Here is a 15364-nt window from a genome sequence, read left to right on the forward strand (position 1 = left end):
TGCAAAACAGGATTATATTTACCTCCACCTCAATGTTTTCCTCTGTGTTCAGCCTCAGTGGCCCACTTCACCGATTTTACACTGCAGTTTGGATGCCCCAAACCCTAATGACACACCTCAGAGAGAGAATTACCCTGAGCTCAGCCACTACCTCGTGTCAGTCCACAGGAGAAGTAAATTAAATGGCTTTTGTTTAATAAATCTTCACAGTGTTTTCTAGCACAAGAGCTGTAACATCACCACGAGAGCTTGAAGAAGCTGCCCATTGGATTTAGGCACCCGAACTCCAGATTCACTCCGCTACAGCCAGAGATTGCCACAGGAAACCAGCACACCCTGAAATAACTGCCTCCAAAGACAAAATCTTTCAAAATCCCATTAGTGCAGTTTTTTAGAGTTGGCAAGAGCTGCCTGTCCCCATCAACTGCAACACGAGCTGTAAGAGCAGCAGCAGAAGGGAGAAAAACCATCTTCCAGGCAATCACAGGCAATTTTTGCAGAGTGCCTCGTGGGGGGAGCAACCCCTGCCCCAAGAGGAGCACGCAAAGCACACCACCAACTCTTTATTAGATTTCAATAGTCTTAAGGACACGTCACATGGATGAGGAATGAATGCTATGCAAATCCAGCCTGAGACTGCTCCCTGCCTAATCTACCTTTAGATTCAAATGCTTATTACCACGGCATCTAATCGGGTAATGCGTAATAGGTGGGTTTAGCTTGGGCTCCAGACCATCGGCTGTGTTCTTATTTAGGAAAATGAGGTATGAAACGAAACAAACCAAATCAACACTGCAAAGAATTCAAGCTGTGGTGGAAAGCAGAGAGCAAAACCCAGGTGTGGAACAAAGTATTGACACCTACCAGTAAAAACCACGCAGATAAGCAAACATTTGGCGGCTCACCAACACCACAGTGAGCACTGATTCCTGCTCACACCCTGTGGCATCCCTGCAGGGATGCAGGTGGCTGGGCTTTGAGGGTCTCTCCCTTTTCCCTGTGGGATGTAAGGTGATGCAAGGCTCTCTCACACGCCCACACAGGACCCAGCTGCTGGCAGATGGCTCCCAGAAGCAGTGAGCCAGTCACACTGTGGCTTCCAGGCTACCAAAGCACATTACAGCTGCTCTGGGCACCCACGTTAGGGCTGCCACAGCCTGGGTAGGATGTGCCAACATGGAGCCATTTGCTGGTTTGGGGAAGAAGGGGTTCCCCTGCTGCATCAGGGCCTACAGCAGGATGCAGGGACTATGGGGATGGCATTCCCAGAAGCCACCATCTCCCCGTTTGCTGGCAGCAGTCGTGCAAAAGGGCTGACCAACATCCTCTCTGCCCTTACCTGAACCAAGAAGGAGATTCATTTCTCTTCCAAATCTTCATCCAGCCGGGCTGTCCAAGCTGTATGCCATCCCTGCTACTGCAAGGACACAGCCAACACCCCAACCTCTCACCTACACCGTGTGGCCATGACACGCACCAGAAGCAACCCTGGGACACAGAATTCAAGCTTGACAGGTCCTCCTCTCCATCTGCTGCTCATCAGCCATGCTAAGCCTTCCAGCGATGGAAGATGGCAAGGTTTTCAACACTTGTTTTCAACATTGTCATACAACTTCCACCTTCAGGACACCAACTATCAGCAGCTTGTCCTCCCCTGCCTCCACAGCATCACAGGTAATGGGGATGCAGGACACGCAGCATCCTTTGTGAATCTGTCCAACACTGCATGTATTAAAAAGCTCTCCTGCCAACAGCTGCTCTGCCTGCTATGACAAATGGCACACAAACCTGTGACCAGCTCCAGCAAAAGGGTTGAGAAATGCAAATATTGTTACCGGCCTCTAAAGTCACTACAAGCCTGTGTTGACTCTGCAACGCTAAGGAAACCACACCTGGTGGGGGAAGCAGCACCATGAATACCAGAACTAACACAGAGGAGGCTTGTGTCTGCGAGCCCAAGCAACATAATGTACGTTTATATTAAGGCTGCAAGATGAACTTACGTTTATTAGGCATCAGAGAACCCACACGGGCAAACATCCCCCCTGCAACACCTACGTGTCTGTGCAGTCCTGCAGCGTGGGCCCTCCGGTGTCCTGTAACGTGGTAAATCCAACTAAAAGCACTCTTTATGGCCTGGATGTTCATAACATTTGTGTGTGTTCCCTGGCGGCCAGTACTGACTGAGTTTTCATTGCATCCCTTCCCTTAATAAAAACCTCCGCAACACCCTCCTGGCCCGATCCCTGTTTTGACAAACCTTGTAGCAGCTCCACATATTGGAGATGAAAATCAATCTGGAAGCAAAAAAACCAACGATGGACTTCATGAATTGTCAGTGGGGGAGGAGGAGCAGATGTACTGATCGACTTTAAGGCTTCCTTTCATTAGGAAACTACACTAAAACCATAGGTTAATTTTAAATGATGCACTTTATTACCACAGAAAGCAAGGCAGCTGATATTCTGCCTCTCAGGCACATGTGCTCTCTGCTTCATAACTTACCGACTGAATATTCAAATGCTTTGAAAGAAGAAAAACAAACACAAAGGAACCGAAGGTTGCAGCTTAGAGCATTTTCACAAGCCTTTTCAATGACCACGCTGGGTGGTGGTGAGGGCTGGCCTTTCAACTCTGCTCCTCACCACCTCCTCCAGCTCATGCCAGGACCCAGAGCAAATCTGGGGGGCTTTTTCCCATGCTCCTGCAGCCAAGGTGACAGTGGGGAAGGCTGGATGTGCTGTGTTCCCATGCAGCCCAGCCCATGGCACCGATGGAAGAAAGATTTTGCCGGACTCCCCAGCCAAGGACGAGGTGGAGATGCGAGTGGGGGCTCCTTCCTAGCACCAGTGAACCACACAAACAATATTTATTTTGTCATAGGGCTTAAACACCCCTACAATGTCATACCCACTTGTGAGCCAAAAAAAAAAAAAAAAAAAGCGGACATTACCATATTTACAGCCATTTCCACTTCTGGACCTCTGACTACAACAGTCTCTGGGACCAGCTCATTCCCACAGATGTCTCAAAGAAGCTCCTTCATCCCACTGCAGCACGGGACCCATGGACAGTCCTCACACATGTATTTCCAAGGGGAAAAAAAATCATTCAAAGCCTCCAAAGCTGCGTTTTCGATCATTTATTGGGGAGCTGTGGGTAACACACATGCAAAGAGCATGGTTTGCTCATGAAAAAAAAACAGGATGGCAACCTACTTGAGATGTAAAAATAATTTGATGAATAAGTATATTTAGATTTATAACCTCACAGCAGCTTTATTTATAGGGATGCCAATCACTTTTACACGGATATAAAACGGGCTGGCAGCATGCCTTCCACTATATCCAGAAACCCATCTGTAACAAATCTAAGCCGTGATATCTCTGCATACATTTGGCCAAACAATAACGCTGCCTGCCATCTTGACTTTAAATGTACAGATGGACCGGGGGGGTAGGCTCTCCAAGCCTGCCACACGGCCAAAGATGGACACATTTCGCTTTCACCTACTAGAAACCAGTTGGGGAAAGTAGGAGACGAAGGAAAACCGGTCACCATCTGGGCCACGTGGATATTAACACTGACATAATGCTGGGTGGAAAGCGAGCCGGCATGCAGCTGGGTACAGGTGAACCTCTTTCAGAGCCTCTCCTCACTGAAATTGGAAGCAATAAGCTGGGAAAAAAAGAGCCACTGGAGCTTTATAGCATCTTTGAAAGGCGAGAGATTAAGCTTGGGCTCTTGGGTATTGTCTTTTCAATCCACCACTTGAGACACGAAGCTAGGACAGAGGAAGATGCATGAGAAACTAATTGAAAGCCATCGCTTGATTTTCAATCTCAAAGCAGACAAGGATTTCTCCTGACGCTCCTCCTCTGTCACCACTGAAAACTTCATCTAAAGCCTGCAGATGTCGAGGGGAGAGGCTGCCATTGATTTCCACGGGTTTGGCATCACAGCCAGCTGGGGATGCGAGCCCAGGGCAGCCCAAACTACCCGGTGTTGTCGTGGTGGGGTTGTATTTTTTCTTGTTGCTTTTACCATCTGGAGAATGGCTTTCATTCTGAACACGTTTATTTCACAAAAAAATAAGCAAAAACTGCTCTGCACCCAGTGGTACTTCTGGGATCTGGTTGTGCCTGGCACTGGGAGAAGCAAGGGATGGCTCCACGCAGGAGACCTTTCCTGTGGAAGTCGTGGTATTACGGCAAACGCCAAGGCAGAAAATGTTACTCTGCACTATCACTTTGAGTGGCTCTGGGAACAAACCCAGCATTCATTAACAACACTCATTCAGCAAATGATTTGAATAAGCTGAGAAGGGCTCTCTCACAGCCTGACAGCATAAGTTGATAGATTTCTGCCTCTGCTCCTTAAAAAAGTTATGAGAAAACAACTCCCAACAAACACGATCGCCTTCCAGTTCAATGAGCAGATTTACTTGACCCTGCTGTGGGGACGAGGCAACCTTTCGAGGTCCCTTCCATCTCGATTTCAATGCCATTTTATACCACAAACTGTTTACAGGCTGGCATTTGCTCTGATTCATACTCGGAAATAAATATGTCTAAAGAGTAATTGATGGAAAGGAAAAACAGAAACACAACAGCAGTTTTCTCCCCTCTCACAAAGACAAAGCAAAGGAAAACAACCAGACGTGGAGCCATGACATCCTCAATTCAAATGTTTTCCAAAACATTTCCAAATGTTTTCCAAAACTTCCAGCTGAAGCTCTCACAGCTAAGCTGTGACTCCGTCAGGGCCCGGGGCTGCGTTTGCAGCTCACGACGTGTTTCAGCACAGCGGGACGGTGCGCCGGGGCATGCACCAGGATGGTTGGAGAGGCCTTTTTGGCAACTCCCTTGCCAAAAAACAACCAAGACCCTTGTGCAGAAAATGCAGTGTTTCAAAGGAAAACTTCCCCTTTCTTCCAACGTGATGGAGCCCGATTGCCACGTGGACATCTGGAAAGAGTCGGTGGATGCACGTAGCCAGATGTCCTCACCTTTATGGCAGGCTTTTGGGTTTATTCCGAGCACCTTAGGAAATCATTTCTCTGCCTCTGATCAGAATGCTTAGAAAATGAAAAGAGAGAAGCTTACATTTTCTACACTTTGGCAAGAAACGCTGAGGTTCCTTCTGAACACCGACGTGTTTGTGGTTATCACACAACCAGAGCTAAGGAGTTTGAGGGAGGCGCTGGTCTGAGTGCCATGGGAGGAGGTGATCCCACTCCTGCAGCCAAACCTCCCCCCCGCTGTATGCCAGCTTCCACCCGTATCAAGAACCCTGTCAGAAATGGCAGGGTCCATAAGCCAGAGCCTCAGAAGTCCTTCAAAGTCCAAAGCTGATTTCCATCTCTTTCAACTTGCTTCTGGACACAATCAAACCCCAAAGGAGGCTGCTTTCCAAGGGAGCCCTATCAAGCGTACGTGGGCTTTAGATTAGACTTTCTGTAGAAAAGAAAAAAGCCTTGCTCGAGGATGATAAAGTCTAGACACCACAATATATTTTCCATCTGATGCAGCAAGCCTAAAAAGCCCTCCCTTGATCTCAGACTGCCATGATCAAAGCCATTATCCCATTCGGAGCCCTTCTGAAACTTTAGCTTCCAAATGTGCAAGTTATTTTTAAAATCTAAACCAGGCCAAGCCTCTTGTTTGGAGTTTTACGAGGAAATCGGGGTGTGCTCGTCCCAAACCTTCCCCCCGCATCCGCGAGCGGCTGGCGGTCGGCCCGCACTCATTTGGGGGACACAGCCCACCTCCCCACGGTGGACACAGGGGGGAATATTCCCCTTCCTTGACCGAGATGAAAGGTTTTGGAGAGCACCCGCGTCAGACGGTGCCGCGTGGTGAGCACCAAGCCTGGCGTGCAGCACTCAGAGGGGACCCGTGGTCGGTCCCCACAGCCGAGGCTTGCAGCGGCCAGGCTGGGAGACATCAAGGGATGGGAGTGACGAGGAGCCTGGGGACATCTGGAAGGGCATTTTGAAAGCACACAGGTGCCAAGCTGCATATCCTGTGTCCTGAGGCAAAGACGGGTCTTAAAACAGATGGGGACGGGAGGTGACTCCCTCCATGGAGGGGAAAGGAGCAGCACAGAGAACTCATTTGCTCCAAAGCTATTTAATAGCCAAATTTATGTCCCTAGTGAGTGCCTCACTCATCTAAGCAGCTTGTAGAGCATTAGCACTATAAACAAGCCTAGTTGCCTCCATTTGCTCCCAGCACCCGCTTTGAAGGCACCGCTCACCTCTCTTCCCTCCTCACTCCCCATTTCCACTCTTCCTCCACTCCCAGCACCTCTGTGCCTCCTCCCACCTCTCCCTCAGCCCAACCTCTGCCCAAACACCACCACAGCAGACCTGGGAAAGCCACAGTGAAGCAAGCAGGCAAGCATGGAGAGGGGCTAGAGACCCTCCATCCCCACTGGCCTTGGGCAGCCAAGGGCAGCGCTACGCATCGCACGTCATGGGTGCTTCAAGAAATGGTGTCAAGAAGAGGAGCCCTCCACTGGCTTTCCAGTTGGGTCAACATCACAGAAAATTTCTGTTTGACAGCCTTCCTTCAGGATTTTTCCATCACACTGGACATTTCTCACCTGAGCAGAAAGGGTGAGGGCAACAGCAACCCAGCACTGGCTGTGAGAGCTGAGCAGAAACCTTTAATGTCACTGTCACCTCTGATGGGGAAACCACAGCCATCGGGGCTGGGATTGAGCCAGTGTTACACAAAGAACGAGTTAAAAGCTGTCAGAGGGGACAACTCTCTTTGAAAAGTGGCCGTGCTGACAAGGAAATGGAAATGCTTACCCCCAACACTGGCTCTGCTGTGGCACTGGGCCCCAACTCATGCCCCAGTGCAGCAGTTTGGGATCATCTCAGAAACACAGGCTGGTTTGGGTTGGCAGGGACCTCACAGCCCATCGAATCCCAGCCCTTGCCATGGGCACAACCCCTGCCCCCAGCCCAGGCTGCCCCCAGCCCCATCCAGCCTGGCCTTGGGCACTGCCAGGGATGGGGCAGCCACAGCTCCTTGGGGCAGCCTGCGCCAGGGCCTTGCTGCCCTCAGCATGAAAAACGCCTTCCTTATAACCACAGGAATTACAGCTTACCTGAGTTAGTGCAGAGAGAAGATGGACTTTGAGCTCAGCCTGCTCATGAGCAAGTTTTCCTAGCTCTGAGGGCACCGAGGCCAGGCAGATGCTGACGGCCCCACCTCGCAGCGGCCTCTTCCCTTGCATGGGAAGGCAGCGAGCGAAGCCACGCCACGCATCCGTAATCCTCGACAGGGGCTAATTAAACTGCAGTTACTGACCTCAGGACAGAAGCCGGCCAGAGAAAATTTATGGTCTGCATCACACGGGCGAGCGGAGGAGCTGATGGGCCGGCGGCTTCGGGGTTTAAAAGGCTGTGGGACTGCATCCATCACCGGGAGCAGCGCGCGCCCCGCACCCTCGGCCCCGAGGGTCGTGCACGGGATATCTGACACGATAAATTAGGCAGCTGACGAGCCAGCATCGTGACTGCTGACTGCTAGCATGGCTTCCCAAGAAAGTAAAACCAAGGAAAAGAGGGAAATTATCGAGCCCCATGCATTGTCCTCTGTGCCACCGCCAACATCGCTCTGGCCCCTCTGCACAGGCTGCTCTCACAGTGATAAATATTGCAGGGAAACAGGCACATCATTCATTTAGGCTCTGTGCATGAATCGGGGGTGGCCCCAGCACCACACCTGTCTCGTGGTGAGCTTTTCCAGCCCTCTTTTCCTGTTTTTCAGTGTTTTTCTGTGTCGTTCTTGCATTAGGGAGGGGGGAAATACATACCCCACTGTCTTCCCTTCCAAAACCCTACGTACAAATAAAAGCTGGAAATCAATTGGATCGCCAGGCCTGGGAAACTTGTAGCACTAATTCATTTCCAGGCAGAACCGTGACTTTTATAAGGGACACCACCGAGTGAAGGAGTCAAAGGCATAACTGTACAAGGGAAAGCAAACGCCCTTTATTCCTGCAAAGACATTTTTCTCCCTCAAAACGACCCCGAGTAACACAGAGCCTGCCAGTTTACAGGGGTATACACTGAAGGCTTGGCTGAAAGCAAGCTCATTAAGCTGGCTGGGTCGTTAAGCGCCAATCAAAGCAGGCAGTCCTCTGATCATCACATGAGGGGTTGCGAACCAAACACTTAAATCAGGGAAATCACCAGCAGGGAAAATCTTTCCAACCCACCCCCCCAGGCAAAATCCACCACCACCCTCTTTTTTTTATTTACTTACATAAGCAGCATGACAGATAACTTGGAGGAAATCAGATGCTTAATGATTAAGCGACACTCAGGCAGCACTCTGAAAGATAAATACGCCCTTTGGAAACCCTGCAACAAAAACAGAAGGTATAAACAGACAGTAACTAATTATTCTGATTAAATCTTGGAAGACCTGAAATACCCGACCTGGCCAGACTGCAGCAGAACAAAGCCCGTGTGTGCCTGCGCGGCTCGCAAAAAAAAAAATCAGTCACACCCTTTCCAAAAGAATTCGCAAAAATAAATGCGAGTGCTTTTTGTTTGCATGCGTGTTCCTTGAGGTCTGTGCCGGTAGGAAACCTCTGCAGTACCCCGGGGGGATCTGTTGCCATCAGCTAAAATTAGACATCAATGAAAGCAAAGTTCCCCGAGCGGGTAAACACGGGGTTGTTCCTCCGGCGTGTGAGCGAAGCTCCCACCACGCGCTTTGGGAGTGGCACGCTGGGCTTTTCCTCCCCTAAAGGCCATCGAAACCAAAAACGGAGCTTTTTTTTTTTTTTTTTTTGAATTAAAAGAAATTAAGGGAAGTAAATAAGGCGTGTTCCCGGGGAAAAGCAGAGGGGGCAGGAGCACATGGATGGGATGTGGTGTGCTGGGATGCGATGGGATGCTTGCTGCGGTGCTGGGGCACCCGCAGAGCCCCCCTGCAGCTTGCCCAGCACCACGGGCACAGAGCAAGGCTCCTGATTTATTGTGGGCCACGAGCACAGCACCAGGAGCCTCTGTTACACAGCAGACACGGCATCCAGAGCAGGGCAAGGGGATCTGCTCAGCAGACATCGCCCTGCTCTTCTCGCCTCGGAGGAGAAAACTTCATTTTCCTTCCCCTTTTCTCTCTGCCCTCCCCCACCACGCTAAATACCAGCGAGGCTCGGGGGAATATTTAATCTCAAACCTCAGTAATCAATCAGTTCGCCCTTGCACGCGAGCAAGAGTTGCAGCATTAAGCACCAAATCCCCTTTCTATCCAGCAATGCCACGTTTTAATTACGTACATAAAATTCGCCTTTTAACATAAATCTCGAACGGATCCCGCCAGCCCTGGGCGGTGGGTGGGGAGGGACACGGGGACGGGGGGAGGAAGGGGAGGAGAACCCATGGTGGCAATTATTGGAAATGACAACTTTAAATGGCTGCTCCAGTTTGCTGCGGGCACGACGACGCTTTGACCTTGGGTTTGCTCCTCATCCTGGCGCAGAGGATGGGCAGAAAGCTGCTGAGATCCCTCAGCCAACCCCAGTATCACGAGCTGCATCGCCTTCATTGCCCCCCGCCAGCTCGCATGATGGAAAACGGGGACAGCAAACACACGGTGGGCACGCATTAAAAGGTTTGGGCCAGGCTGTGGTATAGAAACAACAGCAGCGGTGTCTCTCCACCAGTGCTAGGAGCTTACTCAGAGCCTCTCCAGCTCGGTTTGAGGAGGTTTAGGATCACTCCCTGCAAACATTTGTTCCTTCCCAAGTGCAAGCATCACCAAACTGACAGGACCATCGCACGGCTGCCAGCACACCAGGCAGGCATCCCTCCCTGGCACCACGCCCCAAGTGACAAACATCGATGTTAAAACCCTATATATTTTAAACACAAACACACACACACACAGACTTTTCCAATATTGGGGAACAAAAGACGGGACATCCTGCTGAACCATCGTGTGCAGCTCGGCTGCTCTCCGCAGCGACGAAGGAAATCAGAACCAGAGCCCACGCACACACCCGCTCGCCGCGGCGTGTTTTAACTCTGGGAACATTTCTGGGTCCCCCCCAGCGCAAGCTCTGATCTGTAAGAGCTGCAAAATGATCTTGCAACCCCCCTGACCGAGGAGCACAGGGCTCCAGGGTCAATGGGCAGCCTGGAGTGCCAGGCTCACCAGCTCCGAGGTGCCCAAAGCAGCACCGCAGCACGAGGAGAGGACAGAAATCAGCTCCTACACATGGCAGGGAGCTTCTGCCCCTCTGTGCAAAACGAAACACCCCAAAAAGCCACAGCGTGCAGAACAAAGCAAGCTCAGGTCCTGGGGCTTGGCCGCTGGGTGAACCCACCCGTGACCGCTGCTCCTGCCCCGCTGGATCGCGATGCTCCGATAAGGCAACAGAAACAAGCTCGGGTTTGGGGATGGCGGTGTTATCTTTGACTTCTTTACACGGAGCAAACCTGTGGTTTTGAGCCCTGCTCTTCCAGGCACGTCCCACAGCGGGCTCCTTAAGCACACATGCGTGTATCGCTTTCAAAGGACGCACGCACCCTGGCTCGCAGAAGCAGTTTTCGGAAGGGGATGTGGTGCGGTGCAATGGGAATTTTCCAGTTCCTCCCGGCAGGAAATGCCACACTGAGATCTGAAAGGCAAATTTACCTGCAACCGAGATTCCTGCGCCCCGGTTTCCTTCAAAAGGCGGCCGCTCCCTCCCCCCTTTATTTTTGGCTTCGCTTTCCCCGAGACTTGTAACATCAGGAATTGCTTGGCACAGGGACAAATTCCTCAAGCTCCACACGCATACCTAGAGAAACTGTTTCACTTACAGACGCCCTGATCCCTTCAGCCCACGCTGGTGGATGCTCATTTTGGAGGGACCAGGCAGGGCTGGACACCCTCACCATGCTCCCCAAAGAGGCTGGTGCAGTTCAGGATGGAGACGCTCAGTATCTGGAGCCAGCTAAACCTCCCAGGCACAGAAGCAAGGATGAATTCATCGATTCGTGGAAAACGTCCTCCTAAATGACTTCTTTCGGAGCAGCAGGAGTGGACAAAATGAGGGCTATCGGGCTGGGCTGGCAGCAGTGCTGTGGGAGCGTCAGCTCTGGAGAGCACTCGTCTGGCTGCAGCTTCCAGGTGCGTGCTCCTCGCCAGGCTGAGAGCTGCTGGATGCTCACCGCCGCCTCCTGACAAAGCGACGAGCTCTTGAATTTTTCAGTTTCTCGAATAAAAGGCAAGAGGAGCACTCGTATTATGCACAGCACAAAGCGTTTTCCCCGGCTCCTGTGCATTTGCGGCTCTTCTGTGCGCTCTTACATCAGCCAAACCAGCCCCTTCCAACGCTGATGCCCAGACCCACAGGACCAGCACAGCCCCTGCTGCCAGCCCATCGCATGCCCACGGCCAAAGCTGCCGCTTCCCGGGCAGATTCAACATTAAAGAGCCTTTTGTAGCAGTGACTGCAGCTTACTGAGACTCAAACCACCATCCACAGCTCCAAATCACCTTCTGGAACCATTTACCGAGCCCCCATTTTCAGCTCATCTGCCAGTTTGTAAGTCAGCATCAACCCGAGATCGATTTTTTCCAGCATCAGCAAGGACGCTGAGTACCGATGGATGCGCTCCCGCAGGATTATACCTGCAAGAAGTGCTGCGGGAACACCTCTGCCTCTTACAAATCCCCCCCACTGGTGATATTAAAACCACAACGAACCCCAGAACCTCGTTGGGGGATGCTGGGGAGGAAACGTCGCCTTTACATAGTGAAAATGGAAAATTAAATGCATTTGTAGCAGTGCAGCATGCAAACTCTTGTGCTCCTGGCTCTCCAGTCGGAGAGCTTCTTATTGTTGCTCTGTCATCACGAACACCTGAGAGACAAGGGACAGCAGCGTGCCAGGCCGTGTCTGGTAGCTGTGCGCTCACGTGATGGGAAGAGGAGGGTGGAAATAGAATAAAAAAGGATTAAAGATGGGGAGGGAAGCGGCGTCGGGGAGGAAAACCACAGCGCTGGGCTCCTGCTGTGCTCACAGAGGAGGGCACCAGGGACACGGCTCTGCTGCATTTCGGAACCGAGCAGGTGCCCGCAGCAGAGCAGAAACCACGCTGCTCTCGGAAAGCCACCCCCTTGTTTCCTTCACCGACCAACTCACACGAGGTGACCTTGCAAGGCAAAGCCAACTCCCCCCGCATTTGTCTCTAATTTGCCTCCCCCACCCATTTTTAAGCCAAACCAAGGATAACGCCCTGCTCTCCCTTCAGGTCACTGGTTTCTCGTAGGCACCATGACGTGCGTTAATATTACTCATTTATAGGACACCCGCAGCTCTTATTGCTCTGGGTGGCTGCTGGCAGGGCCGGGGCTGGCACCGTGCTGCCAGCACACACACAGATAAGGGGTGACCCCGGCTGCCGAGGACGAGCGTGGTGACACACTCCAGATAAGCAAAGGGGAAACGGGGTTTCAAAGCAGGGCGCCGACACGCAGAGCAGGCAGCCACGGGTGGCTCCCACCTCTCTCACCACTTATTTCACCACTTATTTAGCTCAGAAGTTGCCTCCGTCGGAGACCCTGAAGATGCCGCAGCACTTCTCACCCGCTGTGAATTTTTGGTCTCTTGAGGCCTCCTGGAAGCCCAAACGCAGAGGAATCTCGGATGCTATCCCACAAGACAAGCCTCAGGAGGTGAGCTACATACACGATATTCCCCCACTGGTGTTTAATTTCCCTTTTTGCCTTCCCAGACAAAAAGGCCCTACCTCTGCTCAAGCCGACCAACAGCTTCTTATTCCTTTGCATCATCAAATACTCCACTGCTAGCTCTGGGAGGCCAGCAGACACCTCTCCATCCTGCCCTCCTCTCCACCCTGAAGCCTCCAGCCGTGCCCAGGTAGCCACAGCGTGGCCACCAAACCCTAAAACACGTAATATCAACAAAAGGTGATGGCCCCACAGCAAGACCAACTGCTTCTACAGCCCACATCCCCCCGAGCTAGAGATGTCCACGCAGTATCAGACATCCCACAGCTTGGCCACCAGCACGGCCCAGCCACGGGCTAGCAGGAGGCAGCAGCACCTTGCCCATGGGGTGTCCTCTCCCCACCGAGTCCCGGCATGGGATTCTCCTCCTGGGCCTGTTTGGAGCCGCTTTGCATAACCAAAATCAGAGCCGGCCGCAGTAACCACATCTTCCAGGGTGTGTTTAACTCCGATGGAAGACAAAAGGGGTTTGGGTCCACCGCAGATTAAAGGAGCTCAGCCTGGTTCCTTCAGGAGCTCGCGGCCGCCCTGAGCACGTCTCAGACAAACGCGCTCCTTGCAGCTCGGTGGCCTCAGGAGGAGGCACAGACGGGCTCCTGCGAGGCTTTGACAGGGGAAACGCAGAGCGAAGAGGTGGAGGAGTAGGTCCAACAGGTTCTCCGAGCCTCGGGCACGGCGCAGTCTCACCGGGGTGGCTGTCATCCGTCTGGACCCCGCGATGAGGCGCGGTGACCTCCGCGGCTCCTTCAGCCCCAAGGGAGGAAGAGGAGGAGCCGGGACAGCGGGGGGAGGATGAGGACATTTCCCTCCTGGTCTTCAGCCCCTCAGCTCCAGGGCAAGGCCTGTTTTCCCTGCCTAATTTCCACCCGTAACGTTTCATCCCCCGGCTCCTCCAGCGCGGTCACAGCACGCAGATGGGACCGAAGACAGGGTTATTTTTACATTTTCCCCCCCGGGGAAGCCACATCAAGTGCCACGTCGCGTCAGATCACCAGCACGCTGCCGCCTCAGCCCCGGCTCCATCGCAGCCCAGCTGAGCACCAAAACCATCTCACGCTTTTGGGTCTTTTTCTTGAGGTTTTTGGGCTTGGCCGCGCCACGATGCACCAAAGCCCACGTACCGCGTGGAGGAGGAGCACTGTGCCAGCGTCAGGGATTTCTTTAAACCCTGATCTCTGGGCACTTTTATACAGGGAGGAAAAGCCCAATGCTTACACGAGCAATTGAAGAGCTTCTGGGCTTCACGGAGTCGTGGTGCTGTGATGCTCCTGCTCCGTGCCAGGGCAGGGACGTGGTGACAGTCGGGTGGCCACCAGGAGGGTCAGGATGGGGAAAACTGGGTCCTTTTGAACAAAGGGAGCAGTTTGCCCAATGTTTTATTCCCCTCCTTCCCTTCAGGTTATGCTTCCCACCATCCAGGCACACCAGAGCAGCCTGGCGTTCACCAGAGCAGGTTCTGTGCTGCTTCTCTGCAGTTACTTTACAAATAGTGAAAACAAACAAAGAAATAATGAACGTCTGCACCCTAAAAGCATCCCACGGCCCTTCCCCCGCCAACACCTCCCCGAGCAGAGCGCAAATCCAGCTGCTCCACAATCTTATCTCGACGCAGAAACAGTCTGGGAGGAGATACAAGGGTTTCCCTGAAGGCACGGTTTATTAAAGGCATCTTTATTTAGCTGCTTTTCTTCAAAAACACTGCACTAAAGCGCTGCTCCCGGATGGGTTTTCATTGCAGCAGCCGGGCAAGCCAGAGGCAAACCCCATTGAGGCAGGGATGTGGGGATGGGTCCCCGCTGCCACCCACACCTGGAAAGCTGCTGGGCTCCTTCCCAGGCTAAAAAGCAGCCCAGAAACAGAGCCCACGGCCAGCCCACGGCACTTCCAGGCACCCAAAAGCTGCAGCAACCCCGCTCAGAGCCACCCGGAGCTCTGGGGACGTGCACTGCCGGGTGTTTTGGTGCACCACGGTGATGCAGCCCATGGAAAGCTCCCAATTTGCTCGGCAGCTCCGCGTCTGTCCCCTCGCTGCGTACATTGGCTTTGCACACCCGTAGCCAAACGCACTTAATGCCAGGCTTCGAGAAACACCGAGCTACAACACCACGAAACAAAGAGGCACCGGTTTGCTCACATCCCCGGGACCTTCCCTGCAGCCACAGCTTCTTATTTATCCAACACGCGACCTGTACACGTCGAGCTATTTTAATCCCTCCCGCTATTAATGGGCGGAAAAGGCGCTTGGGTGAAGGCGTTCGGCAAAAATCTCATTTAGAGATCAAGACAAGCTTAATTGGTTTCTAGCCAGACCCGCACAAAGATGGGTTACTCCACAAATACAGTTGCTAATCTGCCCATTATACTCCGTAAGCCCCCAACGGACAAAGAAAAAGGGGGGAAAAAAAGAAGAAAGATAAAAAAAAAAAAAAAGACAAGATGCACAAAGGAACGCGGGGTTTTGAGCACGCTACTTGGAACAAGGAGCAAATTTGGGGAAAAAAGCTGCGGATCCTGCAGGAACAAGGGGGTTGCTCTTTTTTGGGGAAAAGGAAGAGCCAAGTAGTAAACAAGACAACAAAACCCCATCTAATGGG

The 15364-nt window shown here is 52.3% G+C and overlaps 1 protein-coding gene across 3 annotated transcripts in view; it reads right to left on the reverse strand.

Moving 5' to 3' along the window:
* DAAM1 (dishevelled associated activator of morphogenesis 1) overlaps nt 1–15364 on the reverse strand; it is an 84511-nt gene that overhangs the window by 62762 nt on the left and 6385 nt on the right. For all 3 annotated transcript variants that reach the window (XM_084520910.1, XM_084520908.1, XM_084520909.1), the window contains exon 2: nt 8283–8380. The gene's annotated coding sequence lies outside the window, so the exon portion shown is untranslated. The remainder of the gene's footprint in view (nt 1–8282; nt 8381–15364) is intronic.

The sequence above is a fragment of the Aythya ferina genome, assembly GCF_964211825.1.
Source record: "Aythya ferina genome assembly, chromosome: 5".
Taxonomy (NCBI): Eukaryota; Metazoa; Chordata; class Aves; order Anseriformes; family Anatidae; genus Aythya; species Aythya ferina.